Below are 17,886 nucleotides of genomic sequence, written 5' to 3'. Positions count from 1 at the left end.
TGTGCAGAAAACCACACTTAAATGTCTTGTGTAGCTCCTGAGATATTTTAGACAATGACCTCTGATTTCATCTTGACTTTTGACCGATGATCTTGATGTGATGTGTTGCTGGAAGACAGTCCATTAAGTTGACAAAAATGGTATAAAATTGCTCTTTACAGTTTGAAGATCTTGCCTTGGACAGTACATGATCACCTCACATTTGACCTTTAACATATGACCTTGATATTACCTATCTTGTGAAGGGACTGTCCACTGAGTTTATGTGCCAAGTTAGATTAAAATTGCTATTTGCATTTTGAAGATGTTGTGGAAAATAGAATGTGGCCTCTACTTTGACCTTGACCTTTGATCTATGAACTTGATGTGTCCTGTGTTTCAAGAGGGCAGTCTAATGAATTTATCTGCCAAGTTGGATAGAAATTGTTCTTTGCGTTTTGAAGATATTATTGTTGAAAATAGACAATGGATGCACATTCTTGAACCGTCCATCAGGTGCAAGTGTTCAGCATGTCTACTGTTTATTTACAAACTCTGGAACAACATTTCAAAATTTGCATGTTTCAAAGCTTTGGAAATGATGAGAAACAGTGTTTTGAGTTTGACATCACTAATTTGCAGTAGTAACAATAAATGTTGGAATCATCCCCAGCTGCACATTCTATCCATTCTTTAATTCCAATTTATTTTCCAATTCTGTTGTATGTTTTGTCTCAAATTTGGTGATGTTGTGAATCATGTTGTTAATTAATTTAGTTCATTTAGTTTATATAGTGCCCAATCACAACAAAGCTGCCTCAAGGTGCATCACACACAGGTCTGACCTTACCAACACCTTTGTTGGTTCGTTTCTTGTTTGCATAAAGTGACACTCAGGTGAAGGCAGACCCAACTGTAGGATATTACGCAGGCAAAACAAAGCTGCTTTTTCAGTTGATGTGATTCATCAAAATTAATCACCACCTAATGATGTCATCCTCATCATCCTCACTTTTAGTTTGATGAGACATGAGATAATATTGATTTTTTTTTTTTTTTTTTTTTTTTTTTTTTTTTAGTTACTGGCTGGCTGTGATGGAGCCAGTCACTGATCCACTCATGTCGGTTTTCTCTGCACCCACCCTGAGCTGTTAGCCAGTACAGGAAATTATATATTTGTGATTTAATTACATGGTTATATTTTCACATTTCCAGTCACGAAGTACAAACTCAGCAGTGAAATACATCTGAATTAACACTGTGTCTTTGAGATGTGGCTTTGTTAAGGGAGTGAGCTTCAACTAAACAAAAGAATGAACTTGAACTTGTGCTTGAATGCAGCATTTTATCAGTGTAGCCATTTTTAACTCAACACAGGAAATAATTGTGAAAATTATTACCTTTGATGTAACAGTGAGGTACGAACCGTGTGAGAAAAATAAATCAGCTTTCTCCTTGGATGGCAGCTGTCTTTTTCATGTGTGACACTGAAACAAAATAAAGATTGCTGCTCAAACTGACAGCTATGAGAACTCAGAAGAAGATGAGAGAACTGAACCTAAATCCTTTAGGTTTAGATATGTAGATTCAATCCTGAATCCAGTACGTAGTTATCTGGTACCGGGGAGTGTGTAAAAATTTGGGGTGCTGTGATGAAGTATTTCAGACTGGTGTGAGCCTGATTGTATATCACACATTAAAAAATATTCATGTCTTCTACTGCACACAAGTTATGTCGTGGGCGATGCAGATCTCTGGGCAGAAAACTACATTTCAATATCTCTTGTGGTTCCTGAGATATTTAGCCAGTGAGCTCTTAATTGATCTTGAATTTTGAACTATGATCTTGACATGACCCGTGTTCCTGGAGGAGAGTCCGTTAAGTGTAAGTTTTTAGAATAAATTTGCTCTTTGCATTTTGAAGATGGGGAGTAGACGATCACCTCATATTTTACCTTTGACATATGACCTTGACATGACCTATGTTATGAAAGGAGAGTCCACTGAGTTTATGTGCCAAGTTGAATTAAAATTGCCCCTAGTTTCACCTTGACCTTTTATCTTTGAAACTGATGTGACCTGTGTTTTAAGAGGGCAGTCCAATGAATTTATCTGCCAAATTTGATTGAAATTGGTCTTTGCATTTTGAAGATATTGCCACGGAGAGTAATCAAACGCCTTCAACTCAGCAATGAACTTTAACCTATGACCTTGACATGACCTATATTGTGATCCAGTATTTCAGATTGGTATGAGCCTAATTTGATGTCAGAAATTAAAAAAAATGATCTGCTTCTTTTACTGCACACGTGTCACGTTTTGGGCTGTATTGACTTCCTTTAACAGTTTGGGTTGATGTGTCTCCAGACAAATGTATTTAACAGATTAGTTCTTTTAAGACAGGGAAAATGGGATTGGATTAGAATTGGTATCTGCAAATATCAAAGGTTCCAGGACCTGTACTGTATTGGACAAAAGTGGTATAGTGACATTATTCAGTGATTATTCGAATAATGAGCCACATACTATATGATGCTCTTCTGAAGGAATTGCAGGCAACAGATGTTAAAAAAGGCTTTCTCAGAGTGGAACCTGCTCTGTTGCAGGTAGCCTGTCCTGTCCTTGTAGCCGCCAGGTACTCAGATAATGGGTCTCTAACAGCCTCATACTCACCACTAACATGCCTCTAACATCCTCGTTTGTCCTCGTAGTACCTCGTACACAAATCACCCCTTGCTATTTCTGCTAAATTTTGAACTTCACAAAATTAGCACCACACTCAGTGATGAGCCTCGTTGGCCAAATAATCTGCTTCTAAGAGCGACTTGCACAAAAAAAAATGCATGTTTTATGGATCATTATTCATTGTTCATTATTCGGTCTGACCAGGGCTTTACTCTCCAGTTTACAGTTGGATGGACTGAGACCCCATGTAGATGAAGGGTCTTGTCTAAGGACACAGGCGGGTAGCATGACCAGGAATCAAGCCTGGGTCTACATATTGGATAGTCCAACTCTTTATCCCACCAAACTACCTGCTTATGGCCTGTTCACATTCTGAAGATTAGCCCAGCATTCGCCAACAGAGAGTGAAAAGTTGCTTACATTGACCAGCGGTGAGGTCCACCAGACTCCACAGGAGCTACATCAACAATAGTCAGACAATGCTGATGTTTGTTGTGGTCCCAGATAAATTTTCAACATGCTTAAAATCTTTGACATTCATGCTAAATAACCAGCAAGAGTTGAGCTCCACTACCACTACCTTACCTACGCTAGTATGCTATTACTGCTACATTGCACTCTGCTGGCCAACATCAGAGGCTTGACTGGACACACTACCTTCTCTGGATCCCTTGGGCATGAAGAAATATGGTGACATATGAAGAAATGTGAGGGAATACGTTGAACCTGTCTTGACAACGCACCAGTAGGAAGTGATGCAGTTGCAGAGTTGTGTCGAGTTTATATACGCTGTGTCACATGACACCTCAAACCTTGACTCGGCAATCAGCTCCACCAAGCTATGCTAGCAACCAATGCACCCACCCTCCAACTGTGAAAGATAAACTACCTCCAATAGTTAGTCAGTGGACCGTTGCCAAGCATTACCATCTGCTGAGCTACTTCGACATGCATTGAAGACGAGTAATTTGTACCACTGGAGTGAGCCTGCTATGGTGTGTCAGATTTCTGAGAATCTGCTACATCAGCCAGCATCAGCATCATCATCATAGCATGAATAAACCCTTAGTAATGGTTACTACACATTCCACTCTAAGTACACTTAACAAAATGAAATATATAGTTGTTTTTGTATTGTGGAGCCACGCCCACTTGGGTCATTGTCATCCTGAACACAGTCAAACACCTTTGACTCTTTCATCAAACACATGTATGTGCTGACCCCTTTGAGTGTTTAATTTTTTTTTTGGTGCACAGTGAAGAGCTGGTCGATGGTTCCCTTTGGCCTCCTGGAGCAAATCTGTTTACATGCTTCTTTAGTCTGTCAGAGATGAGTAAAAGCACCTTTCTGTTGTGTGAAACCAATGTAATTTTTCTTTAATTACTACACTGCAGGAGGTCTTCTTTTTTTGGGAATTGGAATAACAGATTTGTACCATTCTGTTGGCAATGAGCTTGTGAGCCAGATTGTGCATGCAATGTAGTTCAAGATGTGGGCCATTGATGTGCCTCTTGCTTTCAGTGTGTTATGTGGGCCAGGTGATCATTTATTCTCATAATTTTGCTTGATTACTCTTCATGCATCTGACAGTAGTGTTTCTGGTCCATGATGTTATGCTGTCCAGTTGGCTTGAATGAAACGGCATTGCAGTTTACGATACACATGTAGGAGCAAGAGGTCTTTGTTGGGCTTGTTTACCTTGTTGGATCAGATGCATTGTACTGTAGGTATAGTTCTTTGTCAAGCATCATTATACTTTATTCCTGACTTGTTTCTTTCTTTCTTCTCTTAAATGCAACAGTTTAGTTTTATGCCCATTTTTCATGCATTGAAGTGAAAGATTTGAGATTTTGTCCATGCACACAAAAAGGCAAATTTTGTTCACAATTGTGAGCACTGCATCTTTGCCAACATAATGTGTCCATACCTGTCTATCACATACTGCTTTCTGCATAGAAAGTTGTTTTTTTTTTTCTCATCATGTTTTCTTACTGCTCACACAGACTGTGCAGGTGCATAGCCAGAGGGGCGAGGAGATTGAATGGCTTCCCCTCTCCCCTAATTTCCTTAGACTAAAGGTTAACTTTTGAAGATGTTTTTGACGTTTTTTACTTATCTAAAATTCTGAATTAAATGGTCTTGATGAGCCACATAATTTTTTTTTTTAATTCATTTAACTTTCTGCATAGCTAAAGTGGGAAATGAAGCAATATTTGTTTTTGCTTTTGTGTGGAGGTCAGGGGTTGGGGATGTTGCCATGAATATTAAAATTATTAAGGGTTTTGGGGATTGACATGTACATTGTGATATCAATTTGGGACAGAGTAAAGGCACAAAAAAGGTGAAAATGTGCAAAAATAAAGTACTAATAAAATGCACATTAAGGAGTATACTAAAGTACTAAATAGCCTGGGTACACACCAACACCACACACTTCAGTGTATGTTTGCATTTAAATAAAATTTCTATAAGCAACCCATCCATCCATCCATCCATCCATTTTCTTCCGCTTTATCCGGAGTCGGGTCGCGGGGGCAGCAGCTCAAGCAAAGCTGCCCAGACCTCCCGATCCACACACACCTCCTCCAGCTCCTCCGGGGGAACCCCAAGGCGTTCCCAAGCCAGCCGAGAGATGTAGTCCCTCCAGCGTGTCCTGGGTCTTCCCCGGGGCCTCCTCCCAGTGGAACGTGCCTGGAACACCTCTCCAGTGAGGCGTCCAGGGGGCATCCAGAAAAGATGCCCGAGCCACCTCAACTGACTCCTTTCGACGTGGAGGAGCAGCGGCTCGACTCCGAGCTCCTCCAGAGTGACCGAGCTCCTCACCCTAGCATATATATCTATAAGCAACCCTAAACACATAATTATATCTATCATGATATGTATCAAGTATCGAGGTCCAACAATACATACATGTCGTATCGGATTTTGAGAAATGATCTAGAGTCCTCGGTTACTTGAGGGGACTTGCATTGTGAAGGAACATCGGCTATGTTGTTTTGGCCATGTGACATGTTTCCCTTGACATTATCTGGCGCACAGGTTCCTGAGTGTTGAGGAACTCAGCGGCTGATAAACGGCAAGGACACACCCACGTTTCACCTGGTTGTAGCAGATAGATAGTTACGTACTTAAACCTGTTGTTTGCCTGGGTGGTTACCATCGAAAACGCGAGGCAGGTCCGCGGTGTGGTGTACGCGGCTGACCTGACCTTTTGGAGATATTGTGCCTTCATTTGAGCAATCGCATAGACAAACGTGGGTGACCGCGTGACCGCCAACCATATCGTGAGCTGGAACCTTCTGTTATGTCATGTTAAGCCGCCCCCCACTTTATGACATCACTTCTACACTAACAAACAAACATAGGTGACCACATGAATCTTCTGGAGGTGTGCAGAGGTTGCTCCTCCTCCGTGGGCTGGCAGAGGCACTGAGGTCAGCATCGTGCCTCCCTGATGAACAGATGAGAAGTTTTGGGGGAGCCACAGCTACGGGCTAACATGTGCATACACACAGCTTGTACAGCAGAGCTCCGTGCACACGCATGAAAGCTGCAGGAAGCCAAATGAGCTACAGGCATAATAAACAGATGAGTAATTTTGATGTGAGTTATTCCACACTGCATGTTGTTCCCTCACACCTCCTGCTTTGTCCTTATCTGGACTTGCGGATTCACACGAGTTTCGGTACCCAGCGACCATCCGGGGCCAACAGCACACAGGCTTCCCCTTCGCACACACCCACTGAACCAGTTGTGCATTGTTGTTTGCATGTGCTGGAACATGACTCTGTAAATGCCAGCATGCAAGTCTCAGTCAGTTTGTGATGTGACAGTCACCCACACAGCAGGTTTTTTCCACTCTGTGGGCGCCGTGATCTTTATGAGTGTGATTAACAGTACATCGGGTTTGTGTAATCCCCACACAGAAACAAAGCGGGGCTTTCCCGTGCCATGCCCACTGCTGCACATCTGCCAGCCCGTCGCCATGTCTGTCGGCACGTCTTCATCTGTCCCATCTGTTTGTCGATCAGACACACATTCAATGTGTCTGTGTGTCTGCGGGCCCCCTGCTGACTGTCTCATTTATTTGTCTCTGGCATCAACAGGTAGAACAGAGATAATAAAGTTGTGTCTGATGCTGGGTTAACAGCACATCACTCTATGGTTTGGCTTCTGTGCCAATTGTCGCGATTTGCATCACAAAACCTTCAATGACTCACGCGTACCTTAGTGAGGTGAGTTGTATTGGTTTAACAAGGCCAGACTTTGGAGGACACTTCTTTTCATTTGTGAATAACCCTTTTTGTGCATGTGATGCATTTCCATCCCAAATATGGAAGAAAAAATAGTGCTCCCCCTCCCTTAAAAAACATAATTTACACCGTCAATGCAAAGCTGCAAATGTGACAGTAAAACCTCCCAACATAATGACAATGTGAAAAGTTTTTTTTTTATTTTTGCAAATTTATTAACAATAAAAATACTAAGAAATCACATAAACATGTATTCACTCTACTCTAGTTTTACATGTTGTCATTATGGGGTGTTGTGAGTAGAATTTTGAGGAAAAAATGAATTTACTCCACTTTGGAATAAGGCTGTAATGTAACAATATGTATAAAAAGTGAAGCGCTGTTAATACTTGCAGGATGTACTCTACAGTAGTACTATTCTTGTCCTGCTAATCACAGGGAGGTGTTGGCGGGGGGGGGGGGGGGGGGGGTGATGAGAGAATAATATGACCAACTGGAATAATGTTGCACATTAACTTCATTTTTTTTTCTAATATTGTTTAAATGTACTCTATGTGTGCAAAGTAGAAAAACATGCTTTAAATTTCTCCCGTTGTTGGCCATCTTGGCTTATTGATTATTTTATGTATTTTTGTTCTGCTTAAGTTCCTTCAGCTTCTCCATTTGTGTTGGGTTTGCAGCTGAGGAGTGTTGCCTTGTTGGTGACCTTGTTGTCTGGTACCAGTGGGGTGGTGGAGGGAGCATCCAGGTCAGTGACTGCAAGCTGCAAAGAGGTGAGTTAGAACAGACTGTTTATTTTTTGTTGTTGTGTGTTTGTTTGTTTGCTTTTATAACATGCGTGTTACCTATTGGTTGTAAGTGGATGAATAAAAGGTGAACAATCTGCTTCTTATTTAGAGATTCCAGCTGTTATTGATTCCGTGAATCAAAATTTTAAATTTGAAATCTTAAGCTATGCTACGTTACTTGGTTGGGAGACTGCTTGGAAACACCAGGACATGTTTGGACATGCACATGTTTATTCATGTATAACTGGAGATGCATCAGGAAGGACATCCAGTGTCAAACTTGTGCCAAATCCCACAGCAGATCTGTATTGGATCTGCTGTGGTGATCCCAAGCAACCAGGGCAGCCAAAAAGAAAAAAAAAATCTATGAGCATGTTTGATTAACTCTGGATCTGGTTAATATTGCATATTCAGTTGTTTATTTATTTATTGTGCAGGGGAGTGGTAAGAAACAGGTCTAGAAAAGTGCATCATCGGACAGCGGACTGTTGGCTGTTGGTTGTTTCTTTTTGAACATGCACAGCTGGAAACGCGTGCACGGGTGTTTCCTGATTCTAACACCGCCGTGCAGGACGTGAGGCACTGAAGCAGCCAATCAGACGCCAGCCGGACGTCCATTGATAGAAAGCCGTGACATGTACTTTTGGAGGCTGACTCAATATCATATTGTTTTGTATGAAAGTAACGACGTCGCTCGCTGACACAATCTGTTTCTGCCTCTCATGCGTTGTCACACAAGCGGCGTCTTTGGCTGCCTGTCCAATTATTGGCAAGAAAGATGGTCGTGGTATTCTGTCTCCCCCTCCCTTCTCTTGTATTGGTTTTGTCTTTCGACCCACCCTTCCTTTTTGTCACTGGTTGTTTTTTTTTTTTTGTTGTTGTTGTTAGTTATGTCCCTCAGCGTCACAGCTTCCGCTGAACCATATTTTGCTGCTTTGTTTCCACACACTGGCACACAATGTGTAGCGCCTATTGAACAGTTCTGTAATTACCTTTTTTTTGTAAGGCAACTTATCTTTTGTGTTTGGAAAATGATAGACACAAAGAAAGACAGCTAATTTTGTGCTATTATGTTTTAATCTAAGGCTCTTCTTCGTGTGTTAGACCTTCAAAAATTGAGTTTTTATAGCAGATCCTTTTCAAATGTGGACATGACCTTTTACATTTTTTTAGTGGTCAGTTTTGGCTTCATTTTCAGAGTGAGAGAAAAAGCATCGAGCAAGCTCGTAAAAATTGATCCTCATCTTAAAAGGGCAGGCCACACTTTAAATCAAACAAAAATAATGAGTTTTTTTTTTATCATGGGGCAATTAACTGAGCAAACAACAACGTGCATATCAACAATTTACACCGGAGACAGCGCGTCTAAAAATGCAACATCGTTAATGAATGAATGGTTTCTTTTTTAGAAATGGTTGAAAAACCAGATTAAAAATTATGTTAAAATCATTTTTTAATAATTACAGTATAACGTATCGCCAAACCTATCAAAAGTCTGACCCTAGTTTTGGGAGGTGGGGTTGGACTGGTTGTCTGCCTGGGTGGTTGCCATCCAGAACCCACGGTGGTTTTGTAGTGCTGATTGAAGTAGCACTAGCACATACACACCATATACTGTAAATTTAGGTGCATATTAGAACAGCTGCTGAGAACTGATGTTATTTCTTTAGTTATTTGTGAGTATTCACAGTGGTGTGAATATTCATGTGTTCACAGTGAGGGGGCAAGAACAGCTGAGATTGCAGCAAACTGGTACAAAAAAAACATTAAAACCCTGGAATGCCCGCATTACACAATGCAATTTAAAAACGAGGCATCACCGCAAGCTCATTTTTTGACTTGGTTTGAAATCATCACATGACATCAGCGACCTCAGATATTTATCCGCCCCAGAAGAGCAGAGAGCAGGCATCTGTGCAGAAAGGTTTTCGATGTTTCCTGAGATATTGTTGTTAGTGTATTTCAGCCAATGACTTCTGATTTGACCTTGACATGACCTGTTTTGTGAGAAAACTGTCCGCTGAGTTTATCCACTAGGTTTGATTGAAAATGCCATTTACACCTTGAAGATATCCCCAAGGACATTAGACAGTGACCTAAAATTTGCCCTTGACCTATGACCTGACATTACCTTTACGATTTGAAGATATCCTCAGGGAAAGCAGACAGTGAACTATGGCCTGACATTACGTTATGATTTGAAGATAACCCCACTGACAGTAGACAGTGACCTATGACCTGACATTACCGTTACGATTTGAAGATATCCTCAGGGAAAGTAGACAGTGACCTATGACCTGACATTACCTTTACGATTTGAAGATATCCTCAGGGAAAGTAGACAGTGACCTATGACCTGACATTACCGTTACAATTTGAAGATAATCCCACTGACAGTAGACAGTGACCTATGACCTGACATTACTTTTACGATTTGAAGATATCCTCAGGGAAAGTAGTGACCTATGACCTGACATTACCGTTACAATTTGAAGATAATCCCACTGACAGTAGACAGTGACCTATGACCTGACATTACCGTTACGATTTGAAGATAACCCCACTGACAGTACACAGTGACCTATGAGCTGACATTACCTTTATGATTTGAAGATAACCCCACTGACAGTAGACAGTGACCTATGAGCTGACATTACCTTTACGATTTGAAGATATCCTCAGGGAAAGTAGACAGTGACCTATGACCTGACATTACCTTTACGATTTGAAGATATCCTCAGGGAAAGTAGACAGTGACCTATGACCTGACATTACCTTTACGATTTGAAGATATCCTCAAGGAAAGCAGACAGTGAACTATGGCCTGACATTACGTTATGATTTGAAGATAACCCCACTGACAGTAGACAGTGACCTATGACCTGACATTACGTTTACGATTTGAAGATATCCTCAGGGAAAGTAGACAGTGACCTATGACCTGACATTACCTTTACGATTTGAAGATATCCTTAGGGAAAGTAGACAGTGACCTATGATCTGACATTACTTTTACGATTTGAAGATATCCTCAGGGAAAGTAGACAGTGACCTATGACCTGACATTACCTTTACGATTTGAAGATATCGTCAGGGAAAGTAGACAGTGACCTATGACCTGACATTACTTTTACGATTTGAAGATATCCTCAGGGAAAGTAGTGACCTATGACCTGACATTACCGTTACAATTTGAAGATAATCCCACTGACAGTAGACAGTGACCTATGACCTGACATTACTTTTACGATTTGAAGATATCCTCAGGGAAAGTAGTGACCTATGACCTGACATTACCGTTACAATTTGAAGATATCGTCAGGGAAAGTAGACAGTGACCTATGACCTGGCATTACATTACGATTTGAAGATATCCTCAAGGAAAGCAGACAGTGACCTATGACCTGACATTACCTTTACGATTTGAAGATATCCTCAGGGAAAGTAGTGACCTATGACCTGACATTACCGTTACAATTTGAAGATAATCCCACTGACAGTAGACAGTGACCTATGACCTGACATTACTTTTACGATTTGAAGATATCCTCAGGGAAAGTAGTGACCTATGACCTGACATTACCGTTACAATTTGAAGATAATCCCACTGACAGTAGACAGTGACCTATGACCTGACATTACTTTTACGATTTGAAGATATCCTCAGGGAAAGTAGTGACCTATGACCTGACATTACCGTTACAATTTGAAGATAACCCCACTGACAGTAGACAGTGACCTATGACCTGGCATTACATTACGATTTGAAGATATCCTCAAGGAAAGCAGACAGTGACCTATGACCTGACATTACCTTTACGATTTGAAGATATCGTCAGGGAAAGTAGACAGTGACCTATGACCTGACATTACTTTTACGATTTGAAGATATCATCAGGGAAAGTAGACAGTGACCTATGACCTGACATCACCTTTATGATTTGAAGATATCCCCACAGAAAGAAGACAGTGAACTATGACCTGACATTACAGTTACAATTTGAAGATAACCCCACTGACAGTAGACAGTGACCTATGACCTGGCATTACATTACGATTTGAGGACATCCTCACAGACAGTAGACCGTGACCTATGACCTGACATGACCTTTACAATTTGAAGATATCCTCACAGAACAGAGAAAGTGACCTATGACCTTTGTTGCAAGAACATGTTCATCCACCCTGTGTGTAACTGAAGTTGTTCTTTGCATTTTGACAATATGGCCTTTAATGTGTTTTGGACGATGATATCTTGTTTGACCTTGACCTTTAACCCCTGACCTTGGCATTACCTGGGCTGCAAGAGGATGGTCCTCAGAGTTTGTCCATCCATTCTGATTGAAATTGTTCTTTGTGTTTTGAAGACTTGGCCATTAATGTCTGTCAGATGATGAACCCAGAACCCATCCAAGTCACACACAACACCAACACCACATCTCCCCACCTGAAGCTAGATCTGCCCCTGAGAAACTACAAATAAATGGCAAATGGACTGCATTTATATAGCGCTTTTCCATCTGCATCAGACGCTCAAGACGCTTTACAATAATGCCTCACATTCACCCCGATGTCAGGGTGCTGCCATACAAGCTGCTCACTACACACCGGGAGCAACTAGGGGATTAAGGACCTTGCCCAAGTTCCCTTAATGATTTTCCAGTCAGGCTGGCATTTGAACCGAGGATCCTCTGGTCTCAAACCCAACACCTTAACCACTGGACCATCACGTCCCACAAATATTAATGTTAACCTATGATGGTTCTGCTTTCAGGTCTTCAAACTCAGATTAACTCTTCTTTGTACCGTTCCACCAGATGCCACTAAAATCTGGCCATAACGTTTTGCGTTATTTCCGTGCACACGTCCGTATCAGTATGATGTCACCATTTAGACACTGATGTGGCAGTTCAGCTGAATTCAGTTTGCTCTCGATTCATCGGCCTCACTTCCGCTTTTATCTCATCCAGGATAATTGTGTAATGCTGCTCGGCCTTACTGTACGTGTTTGCATGCACTCAAATCAATACTGCCACTTTCCCTCCTCCACGCCTCCCTCACTCGCTCCGTTTCAGCTCTGAATTCATTTTTTGTGTCCTTTTTGCTTTTACCAGCCGCATAAAAGCTTTACGCCTGATCTCTGTCATAATAACAGTAGCCGTCGAAAATATTAATCACTGAAATTTTACAAATCAGTTTTTTCCCAACATGATAACATAAGAGCTGTTTTTGTTTTTTGTTTTTTTTCATTATCATTTCTTTCATGTTTTAAACACACCATGTCAGATTATATATATACGAGGTCTATTAGATAATAAACCGACCCTTTTATTTTTTTTTTTTAACTATATGGATTTGAATGACGTGCGATTACACCAATCATGCTTGAACCCTCGTGCGCATGCGTGAGTTTTTCACGCGTGTCGGTGACGTCATTTCCCTGTGGGCAGGCCTTGAGTGAGATGTGGTCCCGCCCTCTCAGCTGAATTCCTTTGTTTCACACGTTGCTTGAGACGGCGCGCGTTGCTTTATCAAAAATTTTTCTGAACCTGTGAGGAATATCTGAGTGGACACTATTCGAGAAATTTAGCTGGTTTTCGGTGAAAAGTTTAACGGCTGATGAGAGATTATGGGGTGTTTCTGTCGGTGTAAGGACTTCCCACAGAGCGGGACGTCGTGCAGCGCTTCCACGCGCCGTCGTCAGCCTGTTTCGACCTGAAAACATCCTAATTTAAGGCTTAATTCACCCAGGACGTCGTGAGAGAACAGAGAAGATTCAGAAGAGGCCGGCATGAGGACTTTATGCGGACATTCCACTGTTTAAGGACATTTTTTAATGAAAGACGTGCGCGCAAATTCGCCATCGTTTCCATGATGACTCAGCAAATCTGTGTGCGCCGCGACAGGAAAAACACCTCCGTGTTGAAAACCATTTGTAAAATTCAGGCGGCTTTTGATGGCTTTCAACAAGTGAGTATCTGAGAAATTGTTTAACAGCTTGGGCATGTTCCAACTTGCCCGTTAAGATTTCCAACGGAGGTGTTTTTCCTGTCGCGACCCCCCGCGGTCGGGTCCAGCCCGACATGCGACTCTGCCCGCACGTTCTTTCATTACAAAATGACCGTTAACAATGGAATGTCCGAATAAACTCCTCATGCCGACTTCTTCTGAAAGTTCTCTGTTCTCTGACGACTTACTGGGTCAACAGAGCCTGAAATGTGGAAGTTTTCAACTTGAAACGGCGAGACGCTGCCGCCTCGAAGTGCAGATCGCTGTCAGGCGTCGTGGGCCGTCCTTAAAGCGACACTACCAGACCAAAATCTCTCATCAGCCGTTAAAATTTTTACCGAAAACCAGCTGAATTTATCGAATGGTGTCCACTCAGTTGTGCCTTACAGTTTTGAAAAAAATTTTGATCAAACAAAGCAGCAGTCTCTGAGACATTCCTAAACAATGAAAAAAATCGATGAGAGGGTGGGCGACTCCTCACTCAAAGACTGCCCACAGGCGAATGACGTAACCGACAGGCGTGAAAAAACTCTCGCATGCCCACGAGGGTTCAAGCATGTCTGATGTAATCACACGTGATTCAAATCCATATGGTTTTTGAAAAAAATAATAAGGTCGGATACTTTTCTAATAGACCTCATATATATATATATATATATATATATATATATATATATATATATATATATATATATATATATATATATATATATATATATATATCAGGTTTGGGGCACTTACATATGTTTATGTTCACAGTACAATTTGAAGTGACACAAACTAAGAATTTTTCCAACCTGCCAATGTAAAACACAGTTTGGCTATGTTCACATGACCACCTGAAATGGCTTGAATGTTTTTTTTTGTTTGTTTTTTTTGCCTACCTATGACAGAGACTTGATCTTTGTTTAAGTCATACAAATGCATCACATTAGAATTTTCATGTCAGTTTTGGGACACTTATATATGGCTATGTTCACATTGTGACCTGAAATGACTTGAATGAGTTTTTTTTTTCCCAACATACCAACACAAGACAAGGTTTAATCCTTTTTAATTTTTTTTAGGTCACACGAACACACCATATCAAATATTTCACAACACATTTGGGTCACTTATATATGACTATATGACTTGAATCTGCTTTATTTATTTTTATTTTGGGCCACTTACATGTGTGGCCAAAGTCTTGCACTGTTTTTATTTTTTAAGCAAACAGAGCACTTCTGCTGTGTCTGTCTGCAGCTAGAGCTCAGAAACCTCTCACTGGCGTAACTTCATATTTTGCGTGATGTTAGCACCCCCTTCCTATTGCAATGTGCATCGTAAAATAAACAAGGACACACGCTCAACTTATTTCAATAAACAGATTCAAATTTCACACTGTCCATTCCAATGTGGGCGTTTAATGCCCCCTACTGGTTGTGTGAAGACTACCACATTTAGCAGCACTTGCTGGTTGTTTGCAGATCACAGTGGGTGATATGAATAACATCGTATTTATTCCTTTCCATCTTAATTTTATCTTGCTTTCCTGCTGTCATTGCTACTTTTCCCAGCAGAAGGTGTCGCCTCGTCCTTTTTCTGCCTCCCTTATTGTGCTGAGGCAACATACAGTACATCCTCTCAAATCATCCTTATCTGCACGTATTAGACTGCGTATGAGCGTGTACACTTAGTAACGCAAATAGCTAATTTTGTATATATTTGCAAAACTTTTTCTCGGCCTGAAGTTATAAAACAGATGGTTCGTCACACCGCCTGAAGCTATGCAGGCTGACGATGTTGCATATTTTATAATACAGCAAATTAAATAGCTAAAAAAGTAGCTGGTGACCTTCAGCTGCCAGACTTGTTCATTTCTCACAATAGCTGATATTGATGCCGTCATCAGTAGAGTCTGTTTCACCTGTGTGTGTAAATGCGTGTCTAAAACTTCACTAATTAACACCTTTAACACTTCAGCTATTTTTTTACACTTCCCTCCTACCACATTTTCAGGTTGTCATGATTTTTTCTCTCTCTCTCTTTCTCTCTGTTTCAATTTCATTTAATTAAAGCTGCTTTTAAAAATGTCTGTAGTGTTTTCACTCATCAAGAACAAGAGCGCAAAGGTGAATTACAGTGAAGCTGGAACTACATGATCCTGCTTTGATATGATGTGTGTCGATGACCTCTGAGAGAATGAGCTAGTGTGGACACACGTGTGAGTGGGTTACTAATAAAAGCTTTGCAGCTGCACGTAAAGGCAGCAATTAAAAGCACATAACGGTAGTATGTAGAAATAGAAAGGTATGCAACATTAATTAGTCAATTAATGTAATCTAATTTATATTGCACAAACAAAAGTCAGCAGTGGGCATCATACTCATTAAAAGCAGGAAGGATACAGCGCATCCAGGAAGTATTCACAGTGCTTCACTTTTTCCACATTTTGTTATGTTACAATCTTATTTCAAAATGGAGTAAATTCATTTTTCTTCCTCAAAATTCTGCTCACAACACCCCATAATGACAACATGAAAAAAATTTTGTTTTGTTTTCTTGTTTTTAATTTTTGCAAATTTTGCTTTTAAAGTCAGCCATGTCCTTTGGATGAACTCTAGTCTTCACTGCTTATGGATCCAAGTAGTTGCTTGTGCATGGCGATGGCCACAACCCAATAAACCACATTGGCTTGTGGGCTAAACTAGGTAAAGGTAGCACACAGAGAGATTTTCTCTGATGGAGTCTGCTTTGCTCCCATATCAGTGCATGAAGACTGCAAACATCTAGAATAGACTGTTGAACAGATGAAATAATGATTCAACATTATATTCACATAAAATTTCACGTGGCTAATATCTTTTTTGAAGAAAAGAATGTCTCAGAAGTATTTATACCAAATTTGGCGCTAGTATCATCAGCTGAATGATTCTTACGCTTGTCTGCTGCTCTACTATGAGGTACCCAAGTGTTGGATCATGCACAGAGAAACGTGCCACATGGCCAAAATGTCATAGCTGATGTTCTCTCAAAATGCAAGTAATACTCCTCATCTGAGTCTCCCTAAGTGCCCATGAGGCGAGGTCCACCCTGGATGGGATGCCAGTCTGTTGCAGAGCCACATTAACTCACATATGCGTAACTCACATTTCGTCTTTACTCACGGTTGACTTGTGGACCCCCAAAAGTTTGACTATTGCATGTTTTTAATCAACCTCATTAACTCACAGTTTCAGATAACTCACGGTTTGATTTTATGGACCCCAACTTGCGTGAGTTAATAAGGTTGACCTGTAGAGACAATTTAAAGTTACTAACCCACCTAACTTGTTGTGGGGCAACAGTGCTAACCACTGAGCCACTGCGCTGCCCTGACACAAAGTCATTCCAGTGATATCAGGACCTACGCAGCTTCTCCAACAGATGATGGCTGCTTGGGAAAAATAGGCTGAAGTACACTGTTCCTCAACTCATGATGGTAAATAGGTAACTTAGTAAATGACGAGTTAGCGGTTTATTTATTATAGTTTAATCTATGAATAGACAAAGTATGGACAAATTACGATAACCCATCTCCCAGATTTTGTCATTGTCTGTGGTGATGATTTACTGCAGACATTGTGATTTTGCAATTAAATGGACTTCCACTACCGCTATCCTCCATCAGGAGCTGGCATCTGCGGCACAGTCTTGGATTGGCCAAAAAATGTGATTCACTCCAAGAACGTCAAATGGACTGAATGATGTGGGAGTTGGTCAGTAAAGCCAGGTCAGCCTGGACGATTACCGCCATCAAAGCTGCAGTAACTTGCGACCAGCAGAAGAGTTTAGCAGTTCAAGCTGAGGGTCAAAACCAGAAAAGCTGGCGCAGGTTTCAGCTCCACCACCCTGCAGTCTTGGGCTACGCTGTCTCGCCCACAAGGATGTGCAGGATCCGGTTTTCAGCCATGTCTGAACGTGGCCTCCCCCTCACTTAAGGATTAAAGGATGGCTCTCATGACAGAACATCAGTGAACAACGGGGGAGTTCTTAACTGAAAGAAAACTGTATCACAAGGTTATCGCCATCATGTGGGTGAGAAGGGGGATCGAACTTAACCGGACACTGGGCAGTCTTGCCTCTGCAAGAGGGTTTTGGTGTTGAAGCCCCATTTCATGACGTTCCTTATTATTTTTCATCCCTCCTT

General features: G+C 41.1%; 1 long non-coding RNA gene across 1 annotated transcript; it reads right to left on the bottom strand.

Moving 5' to 3' along the window:
- Positions 1-3,594: 3,594 nt before the first annotated feature.
- LOC117525550 lies at positions 3,595-16,501 on the bottom strand. The gene is made up of 3 exons (XR_004565087.1): positions 16,329-16,501; positions 8,409-8,413; positions 3,595-3,605 (listed from the first exon to the last, which is right to left on the bottom strand). It is a non-coding gene; the product is annotated as an uncharacterized LOC117525550 (long non-coding RNA).
- Between the last annotated feature and the right edge of the window lie 1,385 nt (positions 16,502-17,886).

The sequence above is a fragment of the Thalassophryne amazonica genome, chromosome 15 (genome assembly GCF_902500255.1).
Source record: "Thalassophryne amazonica chromosome 15, fThaAma1.1, whole genome shotgun sequence".
Lineage (NCBI taxonomy): Eukaryota > Metazoa > Chordata > Actinopteri > Batrachoidiformes > Batrachoididae > Thalassophryne > Thalassophryne amazonica.
Note: the sequence above shows the minus strand (reverse complement) of the source record. Positions and strands in the feature narration are given on the sequence as shown.